The following is a 22,244-nucleotide window of genomic DNA, read 5'->3' as shown; positions in this document are numbered from 1 at the left end:
TCAAGACCCCGTATACCTCATCCTATTACCATATCAGCTGAAAGTCCAGAATCTCATCATCTAAGTCAGGTGCAGGTATAGATGAGGCTCTTGGGTATAGTTTAAGTACAGCTCCTTCAGTACAGTTTTTTGCCACGTCCTTCCACTTCCACACAGCACACAGTGGTGGAACAGTCATAGCATAGCTGCTGTAGACATTCTTTTTCCAAAAGTGGGAAAATGGGAGCATAAAGCTGTCACTGGTTCATAGCAATTCTGAAAATCAGGTGGGCAAATGCTGAAAGTTTCTTAATTAGGTCTCAAGCCTGGGAATAATTCTCCATGGCTTTGAGCTTTGCCTTCTATGCTCTTGTGTCCGTCCCATTCTTTTTCATGAAAGGTAGCAGGTGTTTGCAGGTGAGTCGTTTCTCAGCCTGCTTCCTACCAATAAAATTTGAGGTCCAAATGCTTACTTTCAATTTGTACTGTCTGTCCTTTTCAGTCCTTTTCTGCATATATTAATCCTTTAAAAATTTTGTTTCTTTTGTGAGTCCTATTGAAATCCACTCTTGTAGACAAAGCCAAACCCACAAATTTTTTGAGATAATTACTTTTATACTTCAGGTTTCTAAGAAAGCTGAGGAGCAATGCCCCTAGTCTTCCTAGAAGCTCTATTGTTTGAGAGGCTCAATAAGGCACACCTTACTCTCTTTAGAGGCCTTTTGTCTGACTAAGGAGTAATCCCAAGCACTGCCTTTGATCTGTTTGAGGTCTTAACAGAGGATTTTACAGTCACACTTTCAGCTTCATCTTTGGACCATATTTTCCTGGCAGTACCCTTGATTTGATCTTTGCTTAGAAACCATATCTTAGTTTTAGCCTCACTTGCTTTCTGCACAGAATTTTAAAAACTGTATCAGTCTTGGGTCCCCCTCATCCACCCCTCCAGTTCCAGAGTGCGGTTTAATGCCACATACATTAACACATCAAAGCTATGTTCAGAAATATAAAAAGTCTTAAGTAGCACCATGGATTTCCTCTTATTTCCATCCTGAGGGCTTTGGCTGTTGCAGCTGCAGCAGGTTCTGGGATGTGAGGATCTGGCCCCACCATATACCACAGGGAACTGTGGAAGGTGGTTACTTAGTTGTCCTTCTTAAATTTCCTCTTGAAATAAGGCACCCATTTCAGAACCACTCACTAGTCCATGGCCCACACCAGCCTCACATGTCCGCCATGGGAATCAAGTTCTTCACAAGCTCCTATAGCACAGGCCCAGGAACCTGGTCAGCATTGTGGCACAGTCTGCAGCCCTCGTGGTCACCCTGGTCTGGCCTGGCCCAGCAGCACTGCACAGGTGCAGCCACAGTGCACACCTCTTGGTTCCTTTTTGTTTAATGGTCTTTTCATTAAAGATGAGGGGGGACCAAAATTGATCTGGTTTTTAAATTCTCTGCAGAAGGCAAGTGAGGCTAAAACTAAGATATGGTTTCTAAGCAAAGATCAGATCAAGGGTACTGCCAGGAAAATATGGTCCAAAGATGAAGCTGAAAGTGTGACTGTAAAATCCTTTGTTGAGACCTCAAACAGATTAAAGGTCGTGCTTGGGATTACTCCTTAGATAAAAGGCCTCTAAAGAGAGTAAAGTGTGCCTTATTGAGCCTCTCGATCAATTCAGCTTCTAGGAAGACCAGGGGCATTGCTCCTCAGCCTTCTTAGAAACCCAAAGTATAGAAGTAATTATCTAAAAAATATTAGTGGGTGTGGCTTTTCTTGCTTCTCAAGAGATATTGTAAGCAACAAAAAGAAACCAGGCTGCATGTTCAACACTCCGGTTGGAAATCTCCTTAGCTAGGTAAATCAATTCTTAGGGACATTTTCTGCTTTCCATATAACTGCATGGAACATTGTTGCTAAACTTTCTGCCACTACATAACAAGGATTCCCCTTTCACCAGTTTCCAGTAACATTTACTTTGCTTTCCTTGAAGTCCTTACCCAAAACCTTATCAAACACCACATGGCTTTTTTTTTTTTTTTTTTTTTTTTTTTTTAGTGGATTCTTCACTGTCTCTTAGGCTTTCCCTGACACTGTTCTCAGAAACCCCTGGGCAGTTCCAAAGCCACTCTTACATTTTAGGGTTGGTTATACTTCCAGGTGTCAAAATTTATGTCTTGAATCTCTAAATTCTGTTGAAACCTCCTTTGCCTCCCTTCTACTCCTCCTCTCTGAGGAGGTTACTCGCCCATGACCTGAAAAATCTGTAATGCCTTCCACGGAGGTAGCTGCTTGGCAAAGGTCTGTTGACCTTCCTTTTGTCCTATCCTAACCACCTTCCATTGCTTCTAGACCCATAACCAGACTTGAGTCCAAAATGGCCACTGAGGATGAGGTCCAAAATGATGTGATGATATACAGCACAAGAATTGGATGGTTTTGCTTCTTTATATCTACAAAAATCAGGTGAACGTGTGGGAATGAGGGTTCCAAGGGTGTGGTATCAGGTTGAAGGACTTTAAGGATTAGTCTGGTGTAGTGGTGGTGGTTATGGTGACATTAGGGGATCCTGAAAGGATATGCTGTTAGGAAAATACTCCAACTGTCCAGCTAAGAGATGAGAGATGATGGGGACCTAAATGAATGCAACAGTGTTGAGGATAGATGTATTAGTCAGGGCTCTCCAGATATAAATATATAAATAAATATTAAGAGATTTATTATAGTAATTGGCTCATATAACTGGAGATTAGCAAGTTTGAATTCTGTAGGGAGGCCGTAAGTTGGAAACTCCCAGGAGAGGCTGGCTGGATGAAATAGAGCTAGAAATTCTTCTTTCTTACTGCTGAAATCCTTGGTTCTCCCTTTAAGGCCTCCAACTGACTGAATGAGGAGACCTGTCTCATTGTGGAAGGCAATCTCCCTTGTTGATTGTAGGTTAGTCAGCTGTAGATGTAATAAACTGATTAATGATTTAAATCCTTCTGTGAAATACCCTCACAGTAATAATCAGGCCAATGCTTGCTTGACCAAACAAGTGGACACCATAACCTAGCCAAATTGACACATGAAATTAACCATCACAATAGGGAAGAAGGAAATGATGCTTTCTGCTCCTATGGTACATTATACATAATTTTTTTGTGATTTAATTATTTACTGTCTGCTCTCACTAAACTAAGCTATTCAAGGATTAGGACCACTTATTTTTGTTGTAGCATGAGAAGCAGCAAATGTTATATGCTGGGAGTGTTCTAAGTATTTTACACGTGTCAACTCACATGATCCCCACAGTTCTAATACCTAGGAGGTTAAGTAACTTGTCCTAGGTATAAGAACAGGTGGCTGAGTTAGAATTTGAGCTTAGGCATTCTGGCTCCAGTCAGTTGTCTTAACTATGTGCTTTCCTGTCTTCTGCTATCACTTGTGTCAAAAACAGAACATGATATACTTGAGGCATTTAATATATTTTTGTTAAGTGAATGAGTAAATGTCTGGTAGGAAACTGTAGGCTGGTTCTGCTAATTCAGTAAGGATCATTAGTGTTAGAGCTTTTTTAAGCCTTTGTGAAATACCATGCCTATGTAATACCTACTCCTAAGCTTGCTGAAGATCAGTTTAAGTTTCTTGTTTGCTCTCTTTATTTGTGTAAATATTGCTTAATTGACTAATGTAGTAGGATTAGAAATCTAATTATTTTGTATATGTCTCTAAAATTGCTGCTCAAAGACTCAATATTTAGAGCTATTTTTCTGGTTTACAGTCTTTTGAATTTTTTAATATCAGTTACAATTATATTCAAAGCCATCTGCCTATAATATTTAGGTTATTTTTGTATTTGTGTATATTTGCTAATCTCTCCTGGAATACATAATAAGGCTTGGGTTAAATGTAATAAAATAATCCCTTATGAAGTAACAGTTTATGTATTTCTCAATTTTTTCTACCCACATACTGTGCAATTCTGCATGTAATGGGTACTACTATAAATTGTAAAACTTTAGAAAAATAGAATGAATCATTCCAATTACCATTTTTTAACATTTTAAAACAGCCTCCTCACTTTTATGTTATAACTTATTTAGGCATAATTGAAGTACAATAAACTGTGCATATTTAAAGTGTATAATTGGATCAGTTTTTACATACATCCATGAAACTATCATGGCAAAGATAATAAATATTTTATCCCCCAAATGTTTTTTAATTCCCCATTATAAATCATCCCTCTCTCTTCTGTCTCCAGGTAATAACCAGTGATCTACTTTTTTTTTTTTTAGTCTGCATTTTCTAGAATTTTATGTAAATTGAATAATAGGATTTATTATTATTATTTTATCTGGCTTCTTTCACTCAGCAAAATTATTTGGAGACTCATTCTTGTTGCATGTGTCACTAGTTCTTTCTTTATATTGCTGAGTGGCTACACACACACACACACACACACACACACACACACACACATCTATACATATATCCCAAAATGATATCAACAGGAGGAAACTATATATATAATCTGTCAATTTGTTTATCCATTCTCCTTTTGATGGACATTTGGGTTATTTTCGGTTATTTCCAGTTTTTGTCTGGTATAAATAAAGCTACTATTAACATTTGTGTTAAGGTCTTGTTTTGGACACATATTTTTGCCTCTGTTAGGTAAATACCTAGGAGTTGACTGGCTGGCTCACATAGTAGATGTATGTTTACCTTAAGAAAATGCCAGTCTGTTTTCCAAAATGGTTGTACCATTTTACCATTCCACCAGGTGTTCTTTATCATTGTCAGTACTTGGTATAGTCAGTCTTTTTAACTGTAGCCAATCTAATGTGTGTTTAGTGGTATTTCCCTGTGGTTTCAGTTTACATTTTCCTGTTGATTAATAATGTTGAACATCTTTTTATGTGCTTATTGGCCATTTGTATGTCTTGTTTGGAGAAGTATCTGTTCAAATATTCTGCCTATTTTTTAATTGATTAGTATTCTTGTTACTGAGTTCTAGAGTCCTTTATAAAATTTGAATAAGTCCTTTTTCTGATATGTGTATTCTGAATATTTTCTGCTAATCTGTGACTTCTGTGTCATTTTCTTAATGTTTAGTGATTTTTGTTGTTGTTCTTGCTGAGAAATCTCTGCCTACTCCAAAGTTGCAAAGATTTCCTCCTATGTTTTCTTCTAAATTTGTTGTAGTTTTACATATTACATTTAGGTCTGTGATCCATTTTGAGTTAATTTTGGTGTATGCTTTTGGGGTAAAGTGGATATTTAATGTGTGCTGCCTTGAGCATCATATGCAGGGCAGACAGTTACCAGTGTGTCCAAACTGTCCAAAGCTCCCTGTATGAAAAAAGCCAAGCAAATACTATATTTTATGTGCCTTATTCACATTAATTCTATAAATTCAGTTAATAGTGAACATGAACATTCATAATTAACAGACACAGTCAATCAACTATTGTATTTTATGTAGCCTAACCGCATTTAATTCTCTTAATTTACTTAGTGGTGTAAGTATACATTCTTGCCTTGTTTCTGATCTCAGCCAGAAAGAATTCAGTTTTTCACCACTTTTGTATTTCAATCATTATTCTTATCTAGCCTGATAATTTGTCTTCCCTCTGGTTTAGAGAACTTCAAGTTGAATATCTTTCCTCTTTTGACAGCAGATCTGGTTTATAAGTAACTATCTAGGTAGTATTTACAATTAGTTATAAGTCATTAAAATTCAGTGGATAATTAAGATGGGGATGAATTACATAAAATTACATAAAGTGTAGTATTTGATTGGTTTTGGTCACTAACTTATTATACAGTGAGCTTAGCACACATTGGTAATGTGCCTGCACTGCACATAATGCTTAAGACATAATGGATTGCTGGAAGAACCATAGGATTTTCACATTCTAACTTGTAATTATTTGCTTTTAGTTTTCCACTCCTGGAACTGATTTTTCTGTATCACTTTTGAATTTTGAGGAGAGAGGCTTAGGGTGTAAAAAAAAACCACCACCCTCCTATCTTTGCTATTTTTTATTCCATGATATTTTTACTCTCTTCTGTTAATCTGGCATTTGAAAAGCAAGTGAATGGACTGGAAAACCAGAGTTGAAAACATCAGAATTTGTTACAGTCAAATGTTTATATGCTGTTTAATGTAGCTAGAAATCTTGCGGTTTTTCCCTTTCCCATTAATTAGCTGGTTTGTCAACATTTGTAACATATTTGAAATCTATGTAAATAAAATAGCTGAGATTGTTTACATATTGACCTTAAGGAGAAAATTACAGTGATATCTGAGTTCGGGGGGTGGGGTGGGATGAGAGGGGATGTCTTTTTCTCCTTTCTGTTGCCCTCTTCATTGAGAAGTTGCTCATTTGATCAGTCTTGTACTTTCATTGGGCCATATGGTGGAGAGGTATGTGTTAAAAGATTATACATCCACGTGTATCTTCTCTTTTTTGTGTTCTCCTTCTAGCTCTATTTATGCATCCCCAAGGTTCACTTGTCACTATTTTGGATTTCTCTACCATGCATTTTAGAAGATTCTGAAATTCTAAAATTAAATTTAAGCCTAGGGGAACAGTGAAAGCCCTACCTATCTATGCCTCAAGCCTAAACCACATATTTTAATCCAGCTTTACCAAAGCCTTGTGTTAGGAACTGACCCAACTAATTAATGAATTGGTACTGTTTCCACATAGCTATTATTTTTAGTGTATATTGCTTCCTTTTGAATGAGGCACTGACTATGAATATTATCTAAACCCTATGTTTCCATATGACTATTGTTCTTAATATGTATTGCTTCCTTCTGAATAAGACCAAGAGTATATTTTCTAAACCCCACCGTGTCCTCTAATTGTATAAAATTTTAAGTAATTTAATATTGTTTATTAAAGTGATAAATATAGTTTCAAAAATGAAGTGAGCACTCATTTTTCATCAAATGTTCTTCGTTTTTCCATCCCTTGGGGAAGTTACCTGCTTTTGCAGGTTTTGGTTATTTTATAAACAGGCCCTGTTTAAGTCAGAATTTATGAGCATGAGCACATAATATGTGAGAGGTGCTGAGATGAGTAAGACACAGTCCCCATCCACAGCTAATCATAATACATAATACAAACAGCTAAATTCCATAAGGTATTTGGGGGAACACACTATTTGAAGACAGAATTTCAGGCAGGTAATTAGTGAATAGGAAATAGTTTGAGTAGAAATGTTTCATGTTTTAAAGTTTAAACTTTATTTTTTTATTTATTTATTGGCACCGTATCACTTGATTTCTTTAGTTTTCCAATCTTACTCTCAGGCAAGGCAAATTAAGTCTCCTTCCTGCCTGGCTGTTGTGTAGGCCCTCATGATGATGGGGTAGGAGGCTCTGAGGAGCAACTCAGCAGAATGGCTGGGGTCCCCAGAGGCCAGGACAGGCTGGTAGAGGTCGGAGGAGTGGGTCAATTGCAGTTGGACCCAACACAGCAAGCAGAGACTCTAGGTCCTCCTCTTCGCCCTACAGGGCCTGCAGCTCCTCCTGCCAGCCTCCCCACTGGACCACACTCCCTGCCAGGGGACAGGTCATCCCCTTGGCAATCTTGGCCTTCCCTTAGTGGCCCTCTGTGGTTCTCTGTTAACAGTCCTGTTCCTGCTCAGGCTGGCCTGGCACCCTCTTCCTTGGGGATGCCTAGCAGGAGCCACTGGCTTGCTCCACATTCAATTCTAATGTCCCTTTGGGAAACATCTTTGAGTAAAGAGGGTGCTGACCCCCAAAGGAACTGAGGACATACATTTTGCCCAGTGGAACAGATGGCTATGTTATAATACTCTTTTTGTCCCCAGGAAAAGCAGCTTCAGCTAACCAACCCTCCTGTCTCCCACCCAGTCCCCACATACACAGCTTCCAACACCAGCAAGGGGGCCCAGCCAGCCCACTTAAATCAAAACAAAAAATTAAAACTGAAACATAATAAAAATTAAAATGGCAATCAACTGAAGAGGACCCCTCTGGTTCTGTAGTTCTCTGCAAGAGACTAAGTGGCTGATTTCTGGCTCTCCCCACACTCAAGACAAGAAACAACATAAACACTACCTGGATCCAGGGGAGACACTGTGGTAGCTGGAACGAAGGGCATCCTGGGCAGGCCAGAGGACAACCCAACTTCCTGACCCTGTCCACCCTGGTCTTCTTTCCTCCCAACCCCCATGTGCCTCCCGCATCAGCCATCCACCAGGGTGAGGCTGTCATAGAGGGCCTGTTTCCTCATGTAGTAGGTGGAACGGCCAGTGAAGGGGATAGGGCACTGAACTCCTTGTAGGAAGGGAAGCTCCTGGACTGGAAGTGCTTCTGCAAGAACAGCTTGGCCTGGGCCTTGAACTTTGTGGTGGCAATCATGTCCATCACCAGCACCTGGCCGTCACTGCCGCTCACCACTGATGTCACGGGGTAGCTGGCCAAGGACCCACTGGAGGAATGGCCTCCAGGAGAGCGTCTCCTGGAGACACCCCCACCTGCTGAGCCCTCTCGGGTGGGGCTATCACAGTCATGACATTCCTGCCAGCTTCCTTCTCTGGCTCCCCCTCAGCCTCCTGCACCCCTTGTCTCAAGGCTGATGCCTACGGTGAGAGTTTGGACAGGCCTCTGGATCAGTCTTGGGCAAGGCTCTTCCAGACCCAAAAGGTGGAAGGTGACAGGCTCAGGTAGCAGAGGTGGAAGTGACAGAAGGGGAGATGCCCGCTCAGCACCTGCTTGTGGACAGCCTGGCACAGATGCCTCTGCCAGCAGGACAAGCATCCTCAGGGGCAGGGGCTCCTTGGGGGGTGGGTGGCCCTCACCTACTGCCTTCCCTGCTTCCTCTCCTGCTTCATCCTTCCAGGAAGCAGTCTGTGTTCCCCACCAGACACTGGTTTGGGAGCCCCATGTGCTGAGAGGGCTGGTGCCGGCTTGAAGCTGGGGTTCCTTCTGAGGGCCTTTCAGTGCCAGTTGTAGTAGGTGGTCTGGGAGATGCTAGGGAACCTACATTTGAAGCAGCAATATGGGACCAGTGTGTTCAGGGAGATGCAGTGCTCCAGGTACAACTTGGCTGGTTGCATTAAGATGACTCTGGGGCTTGATGCCAGTGAGGGGCATCCTAGCCCATTGGCAACTGGTGGTTAGGAAAGAAGTTTAAGCCACTCCCTCCAGGAAATCACCCACCAAGTGTTCTGGTCCCAAGATGAAAGTAGTGCAAATTTGGGGGTTACTTCCAATGGTGAAGTTATAGCAGCTATTATCTCATCCACTCTACCCAGCTGGACCAAGTTTTGAAACCCCAAGCTACCCAGGAAAACCTTGAAAGAAAGTTGAAAGATTTCCAAAGAGGTTGGGTGGAGGGGAGGAGAGGAAAAGGTTCAGATAGAAAGACCTCAAGGAAGAAAGTCTGTGACCAGGCCAACCCAGAGTGAAGCGGTGGGGTGCCGAGAGCAAAGTTGGGAGCCCAGAAACCTTCCTCAGGTGATTGATTAGAGAACTTGGGACCTTTCTGAGGCAGTTCCCCCAGCCCCAGCCCTGCAGGACCAGGAGAACCATGGAGAACTATTCACCATCCGCCATCTATGTGCAGGCCCCAAAGGCTGCCAACTCCACCGTTCTCAGCATCCCGCACCCTTGGGACTCAACACCTCTCATTCCCAAAGTGTGCCTGGGTCGAAGCTATGTCACTCAGGGCCAGGGGCCTATCCTAGGGTCTAAACTTTGATGAATGAGTTTTATTATGAAAGACATGAAAAAACAAAATCCTAGCTACTTAAGATAACACATTTTAGTTGTTTGCTGTAAAAATAAGAAAAAAAGTTTCTTCTTTAGAGAAATTAGACTATAATCATGAAATTCATTTCTCTGAGAACCCAACCACCTTTTATTTTCTCTAAATATTGGCCTGTTAGGAGATACAGCACAGTTTTCAATGTGATAGTAATTCATGCCTGTTGTAGTAATCTCAACCTTAAAGTATAACACACGTCTCCACCTATAGAATGAGTAAGCAATTTGTTACCTTACTTGTTAAGAAGTCATATTGCCTAGGAACTGTAATAGTAATGTTGCTGCTTTGATTTATGGAAAGCATTTGAGTGAGGTTGTTTTGTTTTTTTCTAACATTCATGTTCCACAATTACAAAACTTTAGGTTTTGTGTTATTGATAAGTGAATCAATTTAGCGTTTTTTCGTTACTATTTTCTATACATTTTTTAAAGCATATGAGCTTTGGGTAAATCTGAAAATTAAAACATTCTAATGTTAATTTTTTGATTAAAACTATATCACAGAAGTACTAAAATGAGCTTAAATTTAAAATATGAATAAACTTATATTTTAGAAACATATCTTTGATGTAGTATGGTATACTATATTTTAATTGATAGCTTTGTTAAATTTTTCTTTTGATGCAAGTATCTGAATTATGCTTTTTCCATATCTGTTGTTACTGATTTATTTTTTTATACACATTTTCTGAGTTTTGTTGTTCCCTGTGTAATGGAATATCTTGTCAGATGAATTTCTGTGCTTCTCCAGTGAATTTATTTTGGCATTTACTCTACACTTCAGTTCTTGCTTTTCTTCTGAATAGCTCTTATTCACAACTGACAGTTTTGTTGGCACACTGATTAAATCATGGTAGGATTCTTGAGTTTAAGAAGTCGACTTCAAAATACTGATTGTGTAAGGAAACATTTTAAAAGGGAAGGGGTGTTGTTAAGTTTGGAATTGTTTCAGGACTTTACACAAGTCTGATATCTATCGCATAGTATATAACCACTATTAAAGCAGAAAACAAAATGGAATTGTGAACTTGAAAGGGATCATCTGACTAACAAGAGCCCACTGGTTTTATGTTTGGAATCTTTATGTGAACTAGTTTTTAGTAATAGTGCTGTATGCTTAGTGGTCGGCTAAAGGCCAACAGTGGTGGCCTGCAGCTGAACTTTGTGTAATACCTTTGTGAGCATGTGTGTAAAACTAGTTTTAAATCAATAAATATTAAAATATATGAGTATTTTCATTAAAAACAAAACTCATCATCCATCAAGAACAATGCCACAGATTTAAAAAGGCTCTGCCAATTTTGCTATTGTCAGATTTCAGGTTGTTCAGTTAGGGACAAGGTAGTACCTGAGGCCTTTATAGCAAAATTAGTGAACAGTTTGAACCAAATTAGGCTTATTTAAAATCAAATACAGGCTTTTAAATACATACTTAGATAAAGCATTCGTGCTAATTCTTTGTCAGTCCAGGCAGCTCTACAATTTTCTTATTGCTAATTTGTGTACCAATACTAACAGTTGAATCAACATCTGTTTTTCAGTGAAAGAAGTTTGACTCTCATGCAGAAAAAGCAGTATTTTCAGCATTTGTCATTTAAACAAATAGAAATGAGTTTAACAAAATGTTATGTTCAGACAAAGCACCAGATAAAAATGTTTTATGTTTGTTTTATTCTCATTCTGTCATCAAGTCCTCCCTCCAGTGGCTGCTGTTACAGCAATTTTCTTTTTTACTTTATTTTGGAAAAACAGAAAAAAAATTTTTTTCTCAGGATTAAAGCCCACTTTTGTGTCATATTGAAACACTGGCAGATGATCCTCTGTGGCAAGTATTCTTTTGTGACTAGATGAGCCCAACCTTTAGCAGACATGGGAGCAGATTATAATGAATTAAATCCTTGCCCTCATCTTTCATTTTCAAGTCGCTTATAACTGCCCCTTGTCCTGGCATTTAAACATTTTAATCTTTTGTGTATCTTCAAAAGCAGATTTTACTTGTTATACTTACTAGCAGTAGTATGCCTAGCAAAGAATAAAAATGTATGAACAAAAACATAAATGAGAGTGGATATTTCAGAAGTACAGAGTTGTTTTTTAGAATGTTTTATTATAAGCTTATAGTATATTATTTTTTAATTCAAGTTTTAAAAAATATTTACAGTTTGTTTTTTTAATAGCTTTTGAGGTAATAAAGATTTTGAGGTAATAAAGTTTTATTCAAAATATTAGCTCCGTTTCAAAACAGGAAAGGAATCAATTGTCTTTTATTAATACTTTAATGATATATAACTGCTCTGTAATTTACTCAATACTTACTTATCTTTTTTCCTTACTATAGTTTCTACTAGGGTTTACTTACCAGCGGGATCCCCAAATTCTTTATTAAATAGATGGAGCCAGACTCTCAACATTATCCTTAGGAAAAAATGCCTAAAAAATAAATTATAAAATTATAAAAGGCAATAGTACCAAAATTGATTATAGTATTCTTTTTATTATTTATTTAAAAATATATCGTTGATAAATATGAAAGATTATGTGTAACTGGGGCCATAGTATGCAATTGGAATTCAGTGGAATTACATTGAATCTTTATATCAATTAGAGGAAAGTTGATATCTTCACGATATTGAGTCTTTCTGTCCATGAATATGGTATATTTCTTCATGTAATTTTGTCTTCTGTAATGTCTTTCAATAACATGCCAGAATTTTCTGCATATAGGTTTAACATATTTTTTGAGATTTATTATTACCACGTGAGTTTTTATTTCTTTTGCTGTTATAAGTGATGTCTTTTTTAAACTATGCTTTGAAACTGATTATTGCTGATATTTATAAATATACTTGATTTTTATGTATTAATCTTACATAGCAAGCTATCTTGCTAAATTCTATTCTAATTCCTAATAATGTAGTTAGAGATATTTCTTATTTCTTGATTCTTGTTTTGTTGTTGTAGATAGTTTGTTTTCCTCCAGAAAATTTTGACCAGAAATGGTACTAGTAAAGTGGTAGCTATGGCATTCTGTCCTAGTACCTGATTTTAAAGATAATGCTTTTAACATTCTACTATTCAGAATAATTTTGCTGTATTTTTTTTTCCTTGAACCCTCTTATCAGATTAAGGACTTCCCTCGTATTCCTAGTTTTCTGTGACTTTTCTCTTTCAGAAATGGTTATTGAATTTTATCTAATGATTTTACTGCAAATATTGAGGTGTTACAGTTTTTCTCCTTTATTAATTTGGTGAATGCCATTTTTAGATATCATAATATTTTGAAAGTACCTTCCAGTATTTAGTTGTTCTCAGCAGTTGGGTGTCTGGGGAACTTACCTATAATGTTGAGGGTGGAAGTCTGTTATAAAATTCTTAATATTTATGATCATAGGAACAAACTCGATCACTTTGTGCCTATGTGGGACAGTGTTAATGAGAGCTATCTAGTATACTATGTGTGATGGTTAATTTCATGTGTCAGCTTGGCTAGATTATGGTGTCCAGTTGTTTGGTCAAACACTGCCTTACTTGTTGATGTGAAGGTATTTCGTAGATGGAATTTGTATCTACAGTCAGCAAAGAAGATTACCTTCAGCAATGTGGGTAATCTCCTCATCTAGTCGGTTGGCAGTTTTAAAAGCCAGAACTGAGGGTTTCAGAAGTTCTGAAAGAAGAAAATTTTCTGCTTCAATTGTAACATTGCCCGTTGCCAGAATTTCCAGCCAGCCAGCTTCTCCTGGGGAATCCTGACAAAGAAATTCAATATCACTTTTACCCAAATTTCCTACCTATGGCCACCCTATGGATTTCAGACTTCTCAGCCCTCATGGTTGTGTGAGCCGATTCTTTATAATAAATCCGTCTACACACACACACGCACACACACAGTGGGAGATGTACACACACACTCATATGCACATATCCTGATGGTCCTGTTTTTCTGGCGAACCCTAATACCCTGTGGTTAAGCATAGGTAAAGGGCTTAATATTCCACAAAGTGTATTTATGCTGACAAATTCAGTACTAACAGAGTTCATTTCCTGTAATTAATTGTGTGGCCAAGCAATGGCTGTCTTTTGTGGTTAAAAAGTATTTTGTAAAAGCCAGGAGGGCTCAAAGCTCTTGAATTGCTTTTGGAATAAGACCATTTTGCTGCCTCAATTCCTTTGTTAATTTAGGCAAGATACGAATTGTGCATATTGTTTTCTGACTAAAATAAATAACCACTGTAACTAATATGGTAGCTTAAAAATGTAACTTGAAGCTTCAAATTCCTAATTCTCTTTTTGTAAGATCAGGTATTTGTAGTATAGCAATATAGAGCCTCCCCAAATCTTTCAGATTTCATCCTGTTAGTCTCAGGATGAGGGCATTCTTCAAATATGGAACACAAATGAAATTCTAGAAAGTATTATCACTCCATAAAGATGTAGGATATTCTAAAAGACTAAAATTAAATTTATTTTGAAGGTCCTTAACTGATAACTGGTAATATTCACAGTTAGGTAAATATATTTAGGTAAAGTCAGGTTTCACAGAGATTTACCCCGTAAATGAACGATAAGGAGTTCACTGTAGGTGGACATTGGATATGAGTGGTACTTGAATGCCTTATTTGCAGTACAATTATGGTCTCCCCAAAGCTTAACTTTGCCATTAAACTTTATTGCTGGATTTATTACTATAGTTAACTGGGCTTAAAGAATTGCTTGACTAGATGCTCAATTTTTTTTTGTTTCTTTTTTTTTCTATACCAAATAATACATTTCTAACTTGAAAGTAAATTGATATAAAGCCTGGGGCCATTTATGATGATGATAAAAAAAAAATAAAACAATCCAAATTTCAATTCTTGTTAGAAATTGGGTGATGTTGGGATACTGATGAGAGGTATGTGGCCAGGGGATTACCTGAATCATGTCCACAGTCAATCAGTGCTTCTTACGAGTTTCTCATAGGAAGAGGCATGCAAGGGACAGTGACTGATGAGGAAGGCAAATTGCCATTGTCAGTGAACTCCCAATGCTGAAAAGTTGAGCAAGCTAGACTAGAGCCCTGTGATGTACAAGAAGTTTATATATAATGCTCATCTTTTATGGCTAGGAAATAATGTGTTTTTACCTAATGTCTAGATACAGCAGGCCTAGACCGTGGCCAGCTTGGCTCTAGAAGGAGGGATGGTAAGGACTTTTAAAGAAAGACATTTCTTTACACAAGCCTGTTTTGAGTCCATTTATCACTCTGGTTTCTTGGAAGGAAAAGAGAAAAGAGTAAGATGGCCAGGGGTCCTTCCTTTTGAGATTGTACATTGACCCCTTTGCATTGTGGCTATAGAGAAGAGATGGAGAGAGAGTGAGCAATTTAATACACAGTGAGGGACACCATCTTGAACTACCACAATCTGGCCAGTCAGGGCAGTAATTTTCCTTGAGAAGGATGGCTTGATTTCTCTTCATCTGTGGGGAAGAGGGAGAAGGATCAAAGAGGCTTTAAGCTCTTTTCACTAGAGAGCCACTATATTGAATAGCCTAAACTAATAGGTGTGTACAAATCAATGTTTAATACCTCAGCCCTTAATTATTTGATATTGTCAAAAATTATTGAGGTATTAGAATACTTGAGAAAAAGTCTGTGGTGGCTTGGAGTTATGTTCCCCAGAAAAACGTGTTTTTAATCTTAATCCATACTTGTGGGTGTGAACTCATTGTAAATAGGACCTTTTGTAGAGGTTACTTCAATTAAAGTGTGGCCCAGCTGAATCAGAATGGGTCTTAATCCTAATGTTGTAGGCCAGATAGAGAAGGCCACAGAGAGAAGCCAAAGGATGCTCCCCAGAAGCTGGAAGTCAGTGGAACCCAGAAGTCAAAGGAGAAGATGCCACAATTTGCCTTGTCACGTGATGGAAAAGTTAAGGACTTGGAAGCAATGTAGTTATTTTAGATTATTTGTTTTTCTTACTCCTTTGTTTTATTAGGGTTTGTTAATTTTCTTGGGGTATGGTAGGGACATATTGGAAGCAATGCAGTTATTTTAGATTATCTGTGTTTCTTATTCCTTTGTTTTGTTTTGTTTGAATTTTTTTTTAATTTTTTGATAAAGTAAGAAAAAAAGCTGTTGCATTTAAAAAAATTAGCTTCAATGTAGTTATTTTAGGTTATTTGGTTTCTCTTATGCCTTTGATTATGGTTTTTTAATTTTCTTGGGGTATGGTAGGAAGATGTTGGAAGCAATGTAGTTATTTTTGATTATTTGTTTTTCTTATTCAACATTGTTAGGTTAGGGTTTGTTAATTTTCTTCGGGTATGGTAGGAACATGTTGGAAGCAAAGTAGTTATTTTAGGTTATTTATTTTTCTTAATCCTTTGCTTTGTTTTGTTTGAAATGTTGTGTTTTTTTTGTTTGTTTAATTTTTCAATAAAGTTTAAAAAAAAAAGAAAAAGAAAAAATGCAAAAAAGAAAAAAAAGTCAAGGACTAAGGATTCCTGGCAGCAGTCCTGGAATGCCACAGTCTTGGGAGAGAAAGCATAATCTTACTGACACCTCAGTTTTGGACTAATAGCCTCAAGGCCATGAGCCAATCAATTCCCATTGTTTGAGTCAACCCATTGTATGGTATTTGTTTTAGCAGCTGGGAAACTAAAACAAAATCCATCTTGTCTGCATTCAGTCTTTTTCTTTTAATAACTTTATTAATTCACATGCCATAAAATTTACCCTTTTAAGTGCATATTTTAAATGTGCAATTCAGTGGGTTTTTGTATAGTCATAGTTTTACAATCATCACCACTGTCTAATTTTAGAACATGTCATTACCCCAAAAAGAAGCCACATGCCCATTAACAGTCACTCCTCATTCCTTCCTCCCCCCAATCCTTGGCCAACTATTAATCTACCTTCTGTTTGTTGAATTTGCCTGTTCTGTATGTTTCATATAAATGGACTCAATATTTTGCCTTTTGTAACTGGCTTCTTTCACTTAGCATACTGTTTTCAAGGTTTCTCCATGTTGTAGTATATTTCAGTAATTCATTCCTATTAGTGAATAATATTTGATTATATGGATATGTACCATATTTTGTTTATCCAGTCATCAGTTGATAGACATTTGGGTTGTTTCTACTTTTTGGCTTTTATGAATAATGCTTCTTTGAACATCTGTATACAGGGTTTTGTGTGGACATATATTTTCATTTCTCTTGAACTGTATCCTTAGGAATGGAATTACTGAGTCATATGGTACCTTAGTTTGCCAGGGTTGCTATGACAAGTACCACACAATGGGTTGGCTGGAACAACAGGAATTTATTGTTTCAACAGCAAGTTCAACAGCAGAGTGTCACCAGGGCATGCTTTCTCCTGGAGTCTGTAGCATTTGGTGCTGGCTTGCTGGCAATCCTTGGGGTTCCTTGGCTTATAGATGCATCTTTGCCTCTGTCACATGGTGATCTCCCTCTACCTCTCTGTCTTCTCCTGACTCCTGCCATTGGAATTTTCTCTGCTTATAAGGACTTGAGATATGTTGGATTAAGGCCCACACCTACTCTGTTTGGCCGCATCTTGACTAACATCATATTTAAAAATAATATTTGCTTCACATCCATAGGCCTGGAGGTTAGGATCTGATAATGACTTTCATGGGGGGCATGATGCAATCCCCAACATATGATAACTCTATGTTTAATAATTCTACCAAAGTGATTTCTAAAGCGTCTGCACCATTTCACATTCCCACCAACAATGTATGAAGGTTGCAATTTCTCTACATCCTCACCAACACTTGTTTTGCCTTTCTTTTTGGTTATCATCATGCTAGTGGGTAAGAAGTGGTATTTCCTTGTGGTTTGATTTGTATTTCCCTAATGACTAATGATGTCAAGCATCTTTTCTTGTGCTTTTGGCCATTTGTTTATCTTCTTTGGGGAAATATCTCTTCATCCTTTGCCCATTTATAAATTGCATCATTTATCTTTTTTTTATATCTGCAGATTTTATTGAGATATATTCACGTGACATATATTCCATCCAAAGTATACAATCAGTGTCTCCCAGTATCATCACCTAGTTGTGCGGTCATCATGACACTCAATTTTAGACCATTTTCATTGCTCCAAAAAGAAAAATACCAGATAAAAAAACAAAAAACAAAAAACCCCAAACACCCCATATCCCTTACCCCCTGCCCCATTATTGACCCCTAGTATTGGTGTGGTACACCTGTTACTGTTGATGAAAGAATATTAAGGTATTACTGTTAACTATAGTCTGTAGCTTGCAATAGATAATTTTCTCCCATATACCACTCTATTATTAACTCCTTGTACAAGTGTCATACATTTGTACTAGTTCATGCAAGAACTTATATTTGTAGTGTCAATCAGTGACATTCATGACTCTAAAGAACCCTTTTCAACCAAATTCAACTACAATAAACACTATTATTTATAATCCCAATACCGAGATACCCTCACCTGTATCCATTCCCAAACATTTAAGTTCAACCTCATTAAAAATTCTGTACATACTAGGTAACTGCTTCCCCTTCTCTAGCTTCTGTCTGTCTCTAGGTGCCCTATATTCTACATTTTAAGACTCTGAATTTACATATTCTAGTTAGTTCGTATTAGTGAAATCATACAATATCTGTCTTTTTGTGTCTGACTTATTTCACTCAGCATTATGTCCTCAAGGTTGTTGTCGCATGCTTCAGGACCTCATTCTTTCTTACTGCTGCATAATATTCCATCATAGGTTTATACCACATTTTGTTTATCCACTCATCATGACTGATTGACTCTCTTTACTTCCGATTGGTTTGTTGAGGTCTTATTTTTTCTTGAGTCAGTATAGGTTGTTCATGTGTTTCTAAGAAGTTGTCCATTTCATTTAAGTTGTCTAGTTTGTTGGCATACAGTTGTTCATGGTATCTTCTTATGATTTTTTAAAAATTTCTTTGGGGTCCATTTCTGATTTTATTTATTTGCATCTTCTTTCTTTATGATTTTGTCGGTCTAGCTAAAAGTTTCTCAGTCTTGTTGATCTTCTCAAAGAACCAACTTTTGGTTTTATTGATTCTCTCTACTGTTTTTTTTTGTTCTCCAATTCATTTATTTCTGCTTTACTCTTTGTTATTTCATTTCTTCTACTTGCTTTAGGGTTAGTTTTCTACTCTTTCTCTATATTCTTCAGTTGTTCAGTTAGGTTTTTGGTTTTAGCTCTTTCTTTTTAATGTAGGTGTTTGGAACTATAAATTTCCCTATCAGCATTGTTTTCATTGAATCCCATAGGATTTTTTTTTAAGTTCAGTTTTATTGAGATATATTCACACATACTACAGTCATCCACAGTGTACAATCAGTTTTCACAGTACCATCACATAGTTGTGCATTCATCACCACAATCAATTTTTGAACATTTTCACTATTCCAAAATAAATAAATAAAATAAAATAAAAAAATAAAGAACAATAAAAATACAAGTAAAGAAGAACACCCAAAACATCCCAGCCCCACCCCACTTTATTCATTTACTTTTTTCCCCATTTTTCTACTCATCTGTCCATACATTGAATGAAGGGAGTATAAAAACCACAAGGTTTTCACAATCATACAGTAATACTGTATAAGCTACATAGTTATACAATTGTCTTCAAAAATCAAAGCTACTGGGTTGTAGTTCAGTAGTTTCGGGTATTTCCCTCTAGCTATTCTAATACACTAAAACTAAACAGGGATCTCTATATAACATAAGAATAACCTCTAGAATGACCTCTCAATTCTATTTGAAATCTCTCAGCCACTGAAACTTTATTTTGTTTCATGTCTCTTTCCCCTTTGGGTCAAGAAGTCTCTCTCAAACCCTTGATGTTGGGTCCAGATTCATCCCTGGGAGTTGTGTCCCACATTGCCAGGGAGATTTACCCCTCTGGGAGTGAGGTTCCATGTAGGGGAGAGGGCAGTGAGTTTACCTGCTGAGTTGGCTTAGAGAGAGAGGCCACATCTGAGCAACAAGAGGTTCTTTTTGGGTGACTCTTTTTATTTTTAATGCAATTTTATTGAGATATAATCACACAACATACAATCATTCAAAGTTTACAATCAGTTGTTCACAGTATCATCATATAGTTGTGCTTTCATCACCACAAACTTTGAACATTTTCATTACTCCAAAAAATAAAATTGAAAATTAAAAAAGAATATCCAAAACAACCCAATCCCCTCTCCCCCCATTGTTCATTTACTTTTTAAAATACTGTTTGAGATATAATCACACATCCTACGGTCATCCACAGTGTACAATCAGTTATTCACAGCACCAGCATACAGTTGTTCGTTCATCACCAGAATCAATTTTTGAACCTTTTCCTTACTCCAAAATAAAAATAGAAGCAAAAAAGAACACCTGAATCTTTCCATCCCCTCCATCCCATCCTATTCTTCATCTAATTTTTGTCCCCATTTTCCCACTCATCTGTCCAAATACTGGATAAAGGGAGTGCAAACCATAGGTTTTCACAGTCACACAGTCACACTATGTAATCTACATAGCTATACAATCGTCTTCAAGAATCAAGACCACTGGACTGCAGTTTGACACCTTCAGGCATTTTCCTCTAGCTACTCCAACACACCAAGACTAAAAGGTGATATCTATATGGTTCATAGAAATACCCTCCGGAGTGACCTCTCGACTCCATTTGAAATCTCTCAGCCACTGGAACCCTACTTTGCTTCATCTCTCTTTCCCCTTTTGATCAAGAAGATCCTCTCAATCCCACAGTGCTGGGTCCAGGCTCATCTCCAGGAGTCATTTCCTGCTTTGCCAGGGGGATTCACACCCCTGGGAATCACTTCCCACTTAAGGGGGGAGGCAGTGAGTTCACTTGCTGAGTGGGGTTAAAGAGAGAGGGGGCCACATCTGAGCAACAAAGAGGCTCTCTGGGGGCGAGGGGGCTCCTAGGCACAATTATAAGCAGCTTAGCCTCTCCCTTGAAGCAACTAGCCTCACAGGGGAAGGCCCCTAGATCGAGGGCTCTGCCTACTAAATTGGCATTCCTCAGTGTTCGCAGGAAAATCAGCAATAGCCCAGGTGGGGAGTTAAACACTTCTGCATTTCTCCCCAGCTCCTCAGGGGGCCATGCAAATACGCTTATACTTTGCCCATATCACTCTGGGATGTGTTGGGATTTCACCTCTGGGAGTGACTCTTAGGCACAATTATAAGTAGGCCTAGTATCTCCTTTTCAGTAAGAAGCTTCATAAGGGCAAGCCCCAAGATGGGGGTCCACTTGTAAATTTATAGTCTCCAATGCTCGTGAGAATATCAGTAATTCCCCAGGTGGGGAAGTTTAATATTTCCACCAGTTCCTCAGAGGGGCTTTGCAAATACATTTTTATTCTCTGCACAAATTACTTTGGGATGTATGGGGTTTCACTCGAACCTGTACAAACCAACTAGATCTCACTCCCTATTCAAAGTTCCGTGTATTTAGGGTGTTTGAGTAAACTGACCATACAAGTTAAATTACCTGATGTGCTACAGAAAATATAGATTTTACACCAAATAAACATATCTTCCTTTGGTCTCACACAAAATTTGAAGTTTTAAAACACAGTCAGTATCTGCCTTTACCCTTTAGTCTGACTTGCCTTAGTCCTAACCAGATCCACTTCATTCGTATCTCTAATTGAATTCTGAACTCTTTTTCAGCCTTTTCAAAACAGTTTCTGTACTGACATTCACAGCTGCCAAACTATCTCTGAGGGTCAGGTGTCACACGGATACTTGAAGTTCTAGGGACAGACCAGGTTATACACAAAGAGCTCAGCATCTCAGAATTTAGAGGTAACCATTACAACTCAGGTATAGACGGTTCTTGCTGTAAGAGCTTACAATCTAGGGACCTTTACAATAAACCTTACCCTGATAACCTGTGCTCTAAGATTCAATTCTTACAGTTTATGCATTATAGTTAGTCCGTATTAGTGAGGCATTATGGTTGTCTTTTCGTTTCTGGCTTACTTCACTCAAAATGCTGTCCTCAAGATCCATTCACCTAGATTCATGTCTACAACTTCATTCTTTCTTGCAGATACTCAATATTCTATTGTATGCATACATCACAGTTCACCATTCTATTCATCAGTTGATGTACCCTTAGGCCACCCCTATACATTGCAAATCATGAATACTGACACCATAAACACCAGCATGCAAATGTCCATTTGTATCCCTACTCTCAGTTCTTTCAAGTATATACCCAATAATGAGGTTGCAGGATCTTATGGCAATCCCATACTTAGCTTCTTGTGGAACCGCCACACTGCCCTCCGGATGGACTGTACCATTCTTCCTCAGCAACAGTGAATAGGTACCTCCCTCTCTCTACATTTTTCTAGCAGTTATATCTATTTTTTCCCCTGCAATTTTATAGAGATATATTCACACACCATACAATCATCCATGGTGTACAATCAG

At 37.8% G+C, this 22,244-nt stretch overlaps 1 protein-coding gene across 21 annotated transcripts in view; it reads left to right on the top strand.

Moving 5' to 3' along the window:
- FAM172A (family with sequence similarity 172 member A) overlaps positions 1-22,244 on the top strand; it is a 546,681-nt gene that overhangs the window by 23,047 nt on the left and 501,390 nt on the right. For 5 of the 21 annotated variants that reach the window (XM_037800725.1, XM_037800713.1, XM_037800711.1 and 2 more), the window contains exon 2: positions 2,329-2,442. The exons of the other annotated variants lie outside the window; for them this stretch is intronic. The gene's annotated coding sequence lies outside the window, so the exon portion shown is untranslated. The remainder of the gene's footprint in view (positions 1-2,328; positions 2,443-22,244) is intronic. 21 annotated transcript variants of the gene reach the window in all.

Source organism: Choloepus didactylus, chromosome 13 (assembly GCF_015220235.1).
Source record: "Choloepus didactylus isolate mChoDid1 chromosome 13, mChoDid1.pri, whole genome shotgun sequence".
NCBI lineage: Eukaryota > Metazoa > Chordata > Mammalia > Pilosa > Megalonychidae > Choloepus > Choloepus didactylus.
Note: the sequence above shows the minus strand (reverse complement) of the source record. Positions and strands in the feature narration are given on the sequence as shown.